We start from the raw sequence: 12,383 nt of genomic DNA on the forward strand, positions 1-12,383 counted from the left end.
AAATGCAAGAATAAAATGCTGTCCCAAAAATACATATATATAGAAAGAGCAATAGTGTGCCACACTCGCTGATTTGTAAAGAGAATATACATTTTTATATGTATACATTATAGCTCAAAGGCTCAAAAAGTTAGAAAGAGTCAGATAATGTGGCACACTTGTCAAAGTAAAAGCAGGAGGACCAGGGGCGTACATAGATTTCACAGGGCCCCATAGCAAAATTGAGCAAAGGGCCCCCCCCCCCCCCCCGAAGAAGGGAGGGGAATAGGTGGCGCGCGTAGCGCGCCAAAAATTTGCATGTTAAGCCACGCCCCCTCCACAGCCACACCCCCTCCACAGCCACACCCCCCAATTACTAATTTATATGGCGAAGGCAATAAAAAATAGACTTACCAGAAAGCAGCATTGCAGGAGAAAGCAGCATTGCATTGCAGTAATAGATAAAATGAATTCAACCTAAAAAAGTGAAACTATTATTATTTGCCATCCCCAATACAGTGTGATCCTAAACATTTATTCACTTTAGTATGATAAACATTACCTGGAACTTTGAACAACAGAGAATGGTGGTGTTCCCAGCAAAAACTCCCAAACTTGAAAATAACAGAAAAACTTGGAAACATTCTAAACTTCTGAAACTTGAACTCAAAACCAAAACTGTGGCCAAACATTCCGCAAATATTGAGATGTGGCAACCTATAATGTAAATAACACAAATTAGTTGAGTGAGACTTTGAATGCCTTTTACCATGTGTGCATACAGCTGCCATTCACCATAACGTGCTTGTTTTTTAAACTAGAATATACCATAATGGTATATATTTAAACAGATATAGCAAAATACATTTTAGTGACTGACGCGTAGATATATTTTCAGTATTAAAATGGCCAATAAAATTGTCAGTTAACTACTGTAAAGGAAATAGTTGCCACTTGCCCTCTGCAAAATATGGACAGGGCAAAGTAGCTTCTAACCCCTTACAACACCTGCAAAGACATGTGAATGGTGTATGATACAGCTGTATACAGGTCTGCAAAAGGCTTAGAAAACGTTTTTAAACAACATAAAGAACTGATGCATTCATGCAGATGCAACAAATGGAACTTTGAAACCAGAACTCTGAAATAGAGATGGGTGAATTTTTTTTTTAAGAGAAGATTAAGTCTCATTGTAAAAAGAGGTGTTTTGATAGCCAATTAAAATCCTAGATTAAAACATTAACAAAACTGGCATTTACGAAAAAAATTACATTCCAGGGGAATCTGGAAATAAGTATGGAAAATCCACCCATCTCTATAAAAAAAAAATAAAACTTCAACTTCAACTTGCATACTCACGGAGTATAACAAACGTTAGGAAGGTTAGAACTGGCGCCTACGTGCTTTTGCTTCAGCAAATTGGTCAACAATGCCATCTATGTCAAGTTGGTTGGCTCTTGCATTTTCAATGCTTAGAATGGCAAGACCAGAGAGTCTGTGTTCAGACATTGTACTTCTTAGATAGTTTTTAATTTGTTTTAATTTTGAGAAGGATCTTTCTGCTGATGCTACCGTTACTGGCAAGGTTAGGAATAAAAGTAAGACTATGCACACATCCGGTAGATTTGACGATAGCAGGCTATTTTCGACTAACAGTAAATGTGCAAGGTCCTTGACAGATGTCAATTTTTGAATGTCATTCTTTAGAGCACATCTAAAACTCAGAAGCTGGGCTGGAAATGCTGGTGAAAGATCTTGGTTGTACTTTTTCTGCAGCTGTAATGCAGCCTCATATAATTCCTCATCTGAGGAAGATGCCAGATCTGCAGGCTGAAGTATCCTAAAATACTGCACAACCCGATTCATTCCATTAAATCGGTTTGACAGCTGACCTACAATGATGTCTAAATACTCATAGAACACGGTGACTTTAAATCGGTCCTCCGGAATGTGCAATCTCTCATCCGTACTCAGTTCATCAAAATGCTTTTTAACTTTTGATAATCGCTTACTTTCAAAAGCTGGGGAGATGCCCCAGCTGCGTGCCAACAAGATAGCGCTCTCTTTCGCTTCATCAAAATGATTTCTGAATTGTGAAAGTTCTTCAGCTGCATTCTTTATTAAATTAGTTGCCTTAGATAAATCCATGCTTTCTGCCTGCAGCATGGTTGACAGTGCATTAACAGTCTGTAATACTTTTGTCTGAAGGACAACCAAAAAAACAAACTGAAATGAATCCATTTTCTTTTTAAGAGCCATTGCCTCATTTATTTCAGTTTTTTTGGATGAAATAAGGATGATTTTTGACAATGCCATCATTACATCAGAAAAACGAAATCTTAGGGCAAGCAGCGACTCATGACGGGAAGACCAGCGTGTGGGACATAATTTTTTTAGTGTGACCGATGAACTGCTTGTAAATGATGACAAAAGCTCCCAACGTCGTATGCTTTCCCCAAAAAATGTATAGACATGTTGCAATATATCAGAAAAGTTTGAAATTTCTGTAATTTCTGAAACAGCATCTTGAAGAACAAGATTCAAATTATGTGCTGCACAGTGAACATACATAGCATTGTGTTCTTTTTCTAAAATTCGGGCCTGCACACCAGAATAGATGCCACTCATTGTGGCAGCTCCATCATAGCCCTGACCACGGCACTTATGAATGGAAAGGCCATTGCTGTCAATGCATTCCAGGATCTCTTTCTCTATACCAGCAGCACGCTGGTCATGAATGGCTTGAAATCCAAGAAAGGCTTCATGGATGCGAACTTTCGTGGCTCTCATATTTGCATTCCTTTCAACAGACACGTATCTAATTACTTGGCTCATCTGATCAGTTTTTGATACATCTTGCGTTGTATCCATGATCAGCGAATAGAAGTGAGCTTCATTCACTTGAGATAAAATCTCAGATTTTACTTTGGTTGACAAAATTTCTATTAATTCGTTTTGAATTCTGGGACTAAGGTATTTTGCTGTGCCCTCTGGCAGTTCCAGCAGTTCCTTAAGCAGGGGATCATAGAGTGCTAGTAACTCTATAATTGCCAGGAAATTACCACTATTGATTTTGCCAATTTTTTCTCTGTGACCCCGAAATGGCATGTTAGCCATGGCCATTGTTAGGGTAACATTCACTATTCTTTTTAAAATTTGCCTCCAGAAATTATGTTGTTTTTTTAACTGATTTTCAGTTTGCAGGTCAATTGATCCCTTTCTTCGCCACTGATCATAAACTACACAAGCTTCTAGATGAGATTGTGAACATTCATGGCGTTGTATTTTGTGCGATAAGCCTCTCCAGTTTTTAAGTCCTCTGGCCCAAGCTGGGGAAAATCCTAATTTTCTTCGATCACCAAACAGCCAGCATGGCTCACAGTATGCTGCATTTAATTTTGGCGAGTAACAAAGCCAAGAAACTGGAAATTTTTGACCTGTTTTCGTTATTTTCTCATAATACTTCGCAGAAAAGCATCTTTTATTGTCGTCATTATCTCTAGGAAATGGTCCTGGTGGTCTGCAAGGGCCATGCGTAATTATAAACATCTTAACAGACGAGTCTGTTATAGTAACTGGGAAATTTGCTCTGTCTGTTATGTATTTTTCACAAGCAAGGTTGATAGGACTCGTACTGCTATCAAATGGCATAACGAATTCTTCGCTAGCCAATCCAGAAGTGCCTGGCTGGTCTGCCTGTTTTTCACAAATATCTTCCGTGCTAGCTTCAGTAACACGTGCCATTTGCTCAACTGTACTTGCTGCAGGATGATCTCTGGATTGCGCCAGTTCCTGTATTGAATTCTCTGAGGAGCAAAGACTTTCAGCCCTTGCTTCTAAATCTTCTGTATGTGAAATAGTAACAGAGCTCTCTGCAGAAGAAGGGGCATTGAAGAAACTACTGATTTTGGGCATTTTGGCATGTTTCTGGCTTTCCTCTCTCTTTTTTTTACGCTTCTGAGCACCGCTCAGATGCTTGTAGCTTGACATAATGGTAAAGCTTTTTCCTGTAGAAACAAAGCACATTCAACCTTATATCCCCCTCCACAGCAGAGCTTCATAACCTGGAAACCACTTGAACTGAAGAGCTAAATTCAGTAAAACCTTAACTTTAGATTAAACACCTGATCTGGTCTGTCTGACTGTAGGGCATCAATTGCTATGTCTCCTGGAAATACATCACATCTCCCATCAAGGGGTTCTTGCAGACTACCTCTAGTTCCGTGTAACTCAGTGTGACCTTCTAGCTGCAGAACAACTTAGTATAACCACTACTGAACTGCAAAAGCATTGCTCACGTTTCCTCCCTGGCATAACATAAATACACTGAATGGTCTAGGTCTGATGGTAGATTCAGGACCCCTAGCTGAACATCTTTTTTTTATACTGCCCTGCACCACTCGCTGGCTGGGAAGCACTGTTACCCATATCGCCGGGATCACCACTCTCCGAGCTGCCAGGAGGCAGTCAATTAAAATCCTGTGTCAGGCTCTGCCCTGTCGCAATTCATTGCGCGGCGCTGCTCACATGCTCCTCCATAAAGGCGAAGTGCAAGCAGTACTATGGGGAACAGAGTTGCATCGCTTGATCCAATGCCCCTCGTTGCACATTGTTGTGGCTCCTCCATTCTCATATTTGCTGAGCCATACACCACCTCCACAGATAGGAAATAGCTACCGTGAAGCCTAGGAATGCCCCAGGACACCCTCCTCAAAGCTAGGCAGATAAATGACATACAGATGTAGCAAGAGTTCAGAATGAAACTTGTATCTCATTGCATCAACACTTTGTGATGCACCAAAGATAGTGAATACCAAGCTAACAATGGGCTTATGACACTAATGACTCTCCATTGTTCAGATCCATTGTTCTGAACAGATGTGTGAGAAAGCATTTACATATGGAAGCCTCCTGCTACCGAGATCAGCATAAGACCCCATGCTGGAAAATATCCCAACAATTCTACATTTAAAGTGGAACAAGCTCCATTTTTGGGGGTGGGTGGAGCACTCCCACCGTGCTGTCACGCACCCCCGGGACATCTGCTTTTGGGATGTCCCGCAACACAAAAACCCGGGGTCTCCGGGTACTCGCCTGCATTCGCCGGCCTCCTGCGCCTGTGACCCCACTACACCACTTCAGACTCGAGCTTCCTGTAAGCTCTGGCAGCTTCGGGACGGAGGTTACGCCGAGCACGGCATCCCTCGCATCCCTATACACATAAGTGCATATAGATTTAGATTCCTATGGACATACACGCAGGGGATGCCGCGCTCGGCATAACCCCCGTTCCGAAGCTGCCCGAGCTTACAGGAAGCTCGGGCATGAAGCTGCACAGGGGCAGGAGGCTGCCGGATGCAGGTCAGTACCCAGGGACTCCGGGGTTTTTGCAATGTGGGGCGTCACAAAAGTGGATGTCCCGGGGGTGGGTGGCAGCCTGGTGGGAGGGCTTCACCCACCCCAAAAAGTAGTGGTTGTTCCGCTTTAACAGAAAGATAGATCTGTAGGCATGGGGGGTACATGACTGGGTAAACCAAAAAATTATATCACAAAGGAGGCAACAACTCAATATCCCAAATTTACAGATATACATAGTGGTGTATAACACATATAATCAATATGGCACAGTGCATTATGCTAATGTTTAAAATATATATATACACATATGCACTATAGCACGGAGGAGGAAATTGTATCGGAAACACACATTCAATCATTGGGGGTCATCCAATATTTTGGATGCGTTTACCAGTGAGCCAGCGCAGAGCAAACAGCCTGCTGCTTGGTAAGCATGGAGAAAATAACATTTTTCCAGAGAATCTCCTGCACCTATGATAGTGTAGTTATACAGGTAAGAGACAGAATGTTCTGAATTATATACGTTTCTTTTCACAAATTCTGACAAACAAGCAGTCTTTGAGCTATCTAGAGAAAAGCCTGCTGAGGCTCTGCAGCAAAACTTTTTCGAATAGCCCATAGAATAATTATAAATGAAAATAAAACAACTTTACATAATTAAGAGTATTCTGTGCCTCACCTAGCGAAATATAGAAACTAAGGAAAAAGACCAAAAACAGAGGCGTTCCTAGCTCTCGGGGCCCAAAGTTACCCAAAATTTGTACCACAACTGGATAATGATGATCAGAAAGTCCTAATATATATATATATATATATATATATATATATATATATATATATATATATATATATATATATATATATATATATATATATATATATATAACACACATTTGGGTACCTCTTAATGCATAATAAAGCAGTCAAGACCTCAAAATACAGACTGAGTAAAAAAAATTGTGCTAGCAAAAGACAAAAAAAAAATCTACGCAGGGGGTAGCCCACAAGACCCACACATTACCGAGTTCCAAGACCAATTCCACAGGGTAGATTGCTGCTAGGGTTATTGCCTATTTATAAGGAGATGTCCCGCTGTGCTGGCTGGCCAGCCACACCACACCTGACATCATGCGCGACAGCCACCATCCGACAGCATCCCAACAGACCGGGAAGTGACTGCTGGAGCAAGAACATGCTCCAACATCCACATAGCTCACAGGTGCCAGTAACCATTAACAATAATGCCAGTAACCATTAAGCCAGGAAGAGAAGCCATGCTCTTCAAAAGGGCATTGTAAGGGGAATGTCCAGGCTAAGTGTAAAGACAAATCATAGTTGGCTTAATCGTCGTACAGAGGGTGTATCTTGGTTTGCTGCTGAATAAAGCTATGGCTGGTGAGATCCAGCCCCTCTTCTAATGCACAGCCCCTGGATTTTATTCATGCAGGAACCTCTTTTTAATTTAGCAATTAGAGGATGTCAAAGAGGGAAAAGACAGATCAAATCAGGGCTACCCAATGCTGCACTGTACACACAATCTCCGCTCTGTCACACACAGTCTGATGCTTGAGGGGTGAATGTAGGTACACCTTTCAGTGCTAAAAACCATCGTCATGAAAGCATAAAACCGAGGAGTTGATAAGATCTCTGCGCAAACAGCTTTATTCAGCAACATACCAAGATGAGTCCTCTGCATGGCAGATAAGCAAACACTGGTTTTTACACTTAGCCTGGACAATTCCTTTAAAGCAGCCGGGTGCTGTGCCCCCTCCAGCAGTACACTATAGCACTTTGCACCAAAAAGGTGCAAAAGATTCATATTTCCTGGTACCCACGATGGGCCATCTGCTCAGAGCTTGCAGCAGCATCAAATTCAGCATCTTCTCAGGTATGTGAAGCTGTTCTTACAAATTTGTGTAATTCCAATCTATGGGCTATACAGAATACAAATTTTCCCCAAAGGTAAGCCCATAGGATGCCATGATATACAAATTTGTAAAACAAAAAAAATAACTTTACATAATTGACAACAATCTGATAGTCATGTGGGGGGAGGTGCAGAGTATGCAGAAAATGGACATGCTTCCACTCAGCACTATTCTCATATAGGTCTTATTCATGCTTACCAAAAGTATGCACAAGAGCTTCTCTTGACTCCAACGATCTCAGCTGCCCTCTTATTGGCTCTGACAGGCTCTTCGTTGCTTTGGGAGTATTCAGTGGCCTGCAAGTAAAAAAAATAGGTAAATAAATTGCAGCGTATGTGAGACTGGCTATGGGGCTACTGCTCAGGGTGAGAGAGTGACTGGGAAGATGGCCTGGGATGTGTTGGTCACTGCTGTTGATTTGCTGCATGAATGGGTTAAAGGCGGAAGACAAATTCCTATGTTTGCACAACATTACAATGGTCCCAAATCCCCTTTCCTTTCGGAAGTGTGGACCCGCTAAGAAGCAGGTATAAGGCCGCTGCCCGCACATGTGCTGTTGAAGTGAGGACAAGGTAAGATAGAGCCTTACCTTGGTCCACGAACTGGTGGTTGGGGACCTCTGCCCTACACAAAAAATATAATCAGAATCGATTTGTCACAGATTGAGGGTTAGGGCCCTATTACACGGGCCGATAGTTTGGCCAATCAAAAAAAACCGCCCATTTGTCTGGAAGCTCGTTTGATCGCCATTTACACTGGCTGAGAAATCGGCCAAGTTAGTGCCCGAGCAACCGTTTCGCTCGGGCAGTTACTCGGCCGATAGCACCAGGCAGCGGTGGCTCGGGAAATGCTACTTTGAGAGGATGGGAGCGCAAGCACCGGGGCGCGAGTCAAGATTGAATCGCGTGCCAATGGGAATCCTCTTACGTCTGCATAGGAAGTCTGAGGAGAGGAAGTGGCTAGGAGGTGGGAGCATTTCCCGAGCCACCGCTGCCTCTTCGGATCTTCGGGAGACGGCAGAGGACACCAAAAGGTAAGTATAGCGTACAAAAAAATATAATAAACATTAAATTAAAAAAACTTGTGGTTTTTTTCACTTTACCTGCAGCGCAGGAGTCATGCAGAATTGAGCCCTATGAGTGTGTGATTGCTTGCGTGTTTACACACAAACGATTGAAGGCAATTGATGGACGACAAACAGAGATTTAAGGTTCTGCATGACAGAGGTGATCGCCGACCAGCGACCAATTTTTTGTTCGATCGTTTGTTCATTTACACGAACAGATAATCGCTCAGATATGTTGAATCCCAGACAATTATCTTTTCACATTCGTCTGGTGTAAAGGGGACCTAAGTTTCACTGTAGCTCAGCAGAGTCCTGTCTGCTTCGAAGATGACACAGAGGGCAACGGGCAGCCTGTGTAAACACTGGGGGAAAACTTTTAGGGCCCTTTTACACGAGCTGATTTTCGGTCGAGAACTCACTCAAATGAGCTAATGCAAATGATAATCGACAAGTGTATGTGCTGTAGTGATGAATGTGAAATTGCTCCTAAATTGGTCATTTGCTCAATATGCCACGGACCCCAGATCGTTGTTTGACAGCTGCTAATCGCCTGCGTGTATATATACGAATTATCATTTGTGCATAGAAATCAGCAGCGGCCGAACGATCAAGCAGTCACTTGGGCAATTTCTTGGCATGTGTTATGGCAATGTTTTTATCATTTGACAATTGGTCTTTTCGTTTGCTCGCCCATATATTGGGCAATTTATCTGCCCGTGCAAAAGGACCCTTACTGAGCCCTCCAGCACATTATGCATTTTTGGCTAACCCTTAAGGTACCTTCACACGAAGCGACGCTGCAGCGATAGCGACAACGATGTCGATCGCTGCAGCGTCGCTGTTTGGTCGCTGGAGAGCTGTCACACAGACCGCTCTCCAGCGATCAACTATGCCGAGGTCCCCTGGTAACCAGGGTAAACATCGGGTAACTAAGCGCAGGGCCGCGCTTAGTAACCCGATGTTTACCCTGGTTACCAGCGTAAAATCTAAAAAAAACAAACAGCACATACTTACATTCACGTCCCCCTGCGTCCACTTCCTGACTGACTGAGCGCCGTACAGTGAGAGCAGAGCGGTGACGTCACCGCTGTGCTGCTTTCACTTTCACTTTGCGGCGCTGAGTCAGAGGAGGAAGCAGACTGCAGGGGACGCAATGTGAGTATGTGCTGTTTGTTTTTTTTACATTTTACGCTAGTAACCAGGGTAAACATCGGGTAACTAAGCGCGGCCCTGCGCTTAGTAACCCGATGTTTACCCTGGTTACCAGTGTAAAATATCGCTGGTATCGTTGCTTTTGCTTTCAAACACAACGATACACAGCGATCGGACGACCAAATAAAGTTCTGGACTTTATTCAGCGACCAGCGACATCACAGCAGGATCCTGATCGCTGCTGCGTGTCAAACGAAACGATATCGCTAGCGAGGACGCTGCAACGTCACGGATTGCTAGCGATATCGTTATAATGTCGTTTCGTGTGAAGGTACCTTTAGTGTAAAAATCTGTAACCAAATGGTGTTTGAATACATGCAACTTAAACCATCAATCAAGCTCTTCCAGAACCCCCTCCCCAATCACCCCAGTACTCAGTAGGGTTTGGCATATAAGGGAGGCCAAATACTCACCGATCCTGCCACCTATGAAGTGCATCCATCTCCGTGTTTGCATGCAGGGCCAAGTGGTGTCATTGTGAATGCAGCACCAACGGAGCAGGCCACACTCCATGTTTGGGGGGGGGGGGGTAGGAGATTGGGGAGGGGGCATGGTGCTCCAGAGCTGGGGGGAGGGGCTGCCCTCCAACAGCACTTCCTGGTTGTCACCCGGAGTGAGTGACACGCCCGTCTCTGTTCTCGGCAATGGAGATGGTACGTTAAGCAACATCTTGAGATGCCGCCTCCAAGAATCGAGGCGGGCGTGTCACCCGGAGTGACAACCAGGAAGTGTTATTGGCGAGCAGCCCCTCCCCCCACCACCAGACTGCCAATCATCAACATCGGGTGCAGTGAGGAGGATGGGACATGCGCTGTAAGGGCTGCCCCAGACTGAGGGTAAGTATGCTTATTTCTTTTTTGGGCCGCAATGTCCCTTCAATCAACAATATATTACCTGGTCAATCAACAATTGAATGGTGATGAGTGACTTTGATAGCTGCTATATTCCATCTGTCGCTCCGAGCACTACTGTCTCCCTCCCCTCCTGGATGATCAGTTACCGCGACAGACCTGTACACAAAGGAAAATTTTCTGCTTAATAAACTGTTATTGAGAACACACACACATGTGCTGCGGCTGCCAGTGACCTAGGCCCTGTTGCTGTTTGTGACCTGGGCCCCGTGCTTGCGACTGGGCCTTGTTTCTGTGGGACCCGTATGTGCAGATGGGCCACAGGCCTGTTGCTGTGGGCCCCAGAGCCCAGCCACACCAGGGCCCAACTGCTTGTACAGGGCCCACAGCAACAGGGCCCAGCCACCACAATGGAGCCCGCAGCAACAGGGCCTGGGGCCCAGCCGCATGCACGGGGCCCACAGCAACAGGGCCAGGGGACCAGTAGCAGGCATGATGTGTACAGCATCTGTGCCCTGTTCTTGTGGGCCCCGTGCGTGTGGCTGGGCCCTGTTGCTGTGGGCCCCTCGGTTGTGGCTGGGCCTATGCCCTGCGGCTGGGCCCACAGCCCAGCCCCACGCACGGGGCCCACAGCATCAGCGGCTGGGGCCCAGCAGCACAGACGGATCACAACGGCAGGGCCCTTTTGCTGTGGGCCCCGTTTGTGCGGCCCAGCCATAATAACGGGGCCCACAGCAACAGGGCCTGTGCACAGCATCTGGGCCCTGTTCTTGTGGGCCCCGTGCGTGTGGCTGGGCCCTGTTGCTGTGGGCCCCTCGGTTGTGGCTGGGCCTATGCCCTGCGGCTGGGCCCACAGCCCAGCCCCACGCACGGGGCCCACAGCATCAGCGGCTGGGGCCCAGCAGCACAGACGGATCACAACGGCAGGGCCCTTTTGCTGTGGGCCCCGTTTGTGCGGCCCAGCCATAATAACGGGGCCCACAGCAACAGGGCCTGTGCACAGCATCTGGGCCCTGTTCTTGTGGGCCCCGTGCGTGTGGCTGGGCCCTGTTGCTGTGGGCCCCTCGGTTGTGGCTGGGCCTATGCCCTGCGGCTGGGCCTATGCCCTGCGGCTGGGCCCACAGCCCAGCCCCACGCACGGGGCCCACAGCATCAGCGGCTTCTATCAGTCTTCTATCAGCTGTGACCATGTGGAGCTCCTGTAATGTTTTATTCTGACCTTTCCTGGCGCCTGCGCAGGAGCGCGATGCTGGGGAGACTGTGGATGATGTATGGTCGCAGCAAGGAGGAGGACGGCATCACAAGGAGGAGGTGCTGGAGCAGTGACGCCCCGGAGCGCCCGCCCTGTAGCAATATACAGGAGCGAGCGAGCAGCCGTCGGTCGCAAAGGGTGCACGGTGACGTCACTTCCGGTCGCTCGGAAATGAGATCACCGCGCCCCCTATGTGACCTTCCCCCTCCAACTGCAGCGCAGCACCGTGGGGAAGCTTCCTGCTTCCCCACACGCTCATCTCCGACAGGGCCCGACAGCAAAGCCCTGTCGGCTCTCGCGCGCCCCCCCCGGGACGACTGGTCCGAGCAAAAAAAAAATTAACACAAAAAAAAAAAAAAAAATAGGTGGCGTACACACCATGGGGCCGGGCAGCACCGGGCCCCCCCGGCCGTGGGGCCCGGATGCGGCGGCACCCGTCGCATACATGGTGTGTACGCCACTGAGGAGGACACAGAGCAAATGCACAAGTAATCGGAACATCATGTTCATGAAGAAGTAGTCAGGCAATATTCAGTATATGCTAGTGCTATGCTGTACAAATCATAAATGGAATGAAAAAAAAAAAAAATTAGAACATCCTGCACACAAAACTAGAAACAAGTATATAGATTGAGATGACATATTTCCTTTAGGCTGGAGTCACACTGCCGTATTTCTCCTGCGAGAATCGCATTGTAAAACTTGTACTGGCTGAAGGCTCTCCTGACCTGAGCTTG

General features: G+C 46.2%; 1 long non-coding RNA gene across 1 annotated transcript; it reads right to left on the reverse strand.

Moving 5' to 3' along the window:
* Positions 1–387: 387 nt before the first annotated feature.
* Positions 388–10,575, reverse strand: LOC143817873 (uncharacterized). The gene is made up of 4 exons (XR_013224190.1): positions 10,438–10,575; positions 7,464–7,561; positions 542–696; positions 388–456 (listed from the first exon to the last, which is right to left on the reverse strand). It is a non-coding gene; the product is annotated as an uncharacterized LOC143817873 (long non-coding RNA).
* Between the last annotated feature and the right edge of the window lie 1,808 nt (positions 10,576–12,383).

This window comes from Ranitomeya variabilis, chromosome 3 (genome assembly GCF_051348905.1).
Source record: "Ranitomeya variabilis isolate aRanVar5 chromosome 3, aRanVar5.hap1, whole genome shotgun sequence".
Taxonomy (NCBI): domain Eukaryota; kingdom Metazoa; phylum Chordata; class Amphibia; order Anura; family Dendrobatidae; genus Ranitomeya; species Ranitomeya variabilis.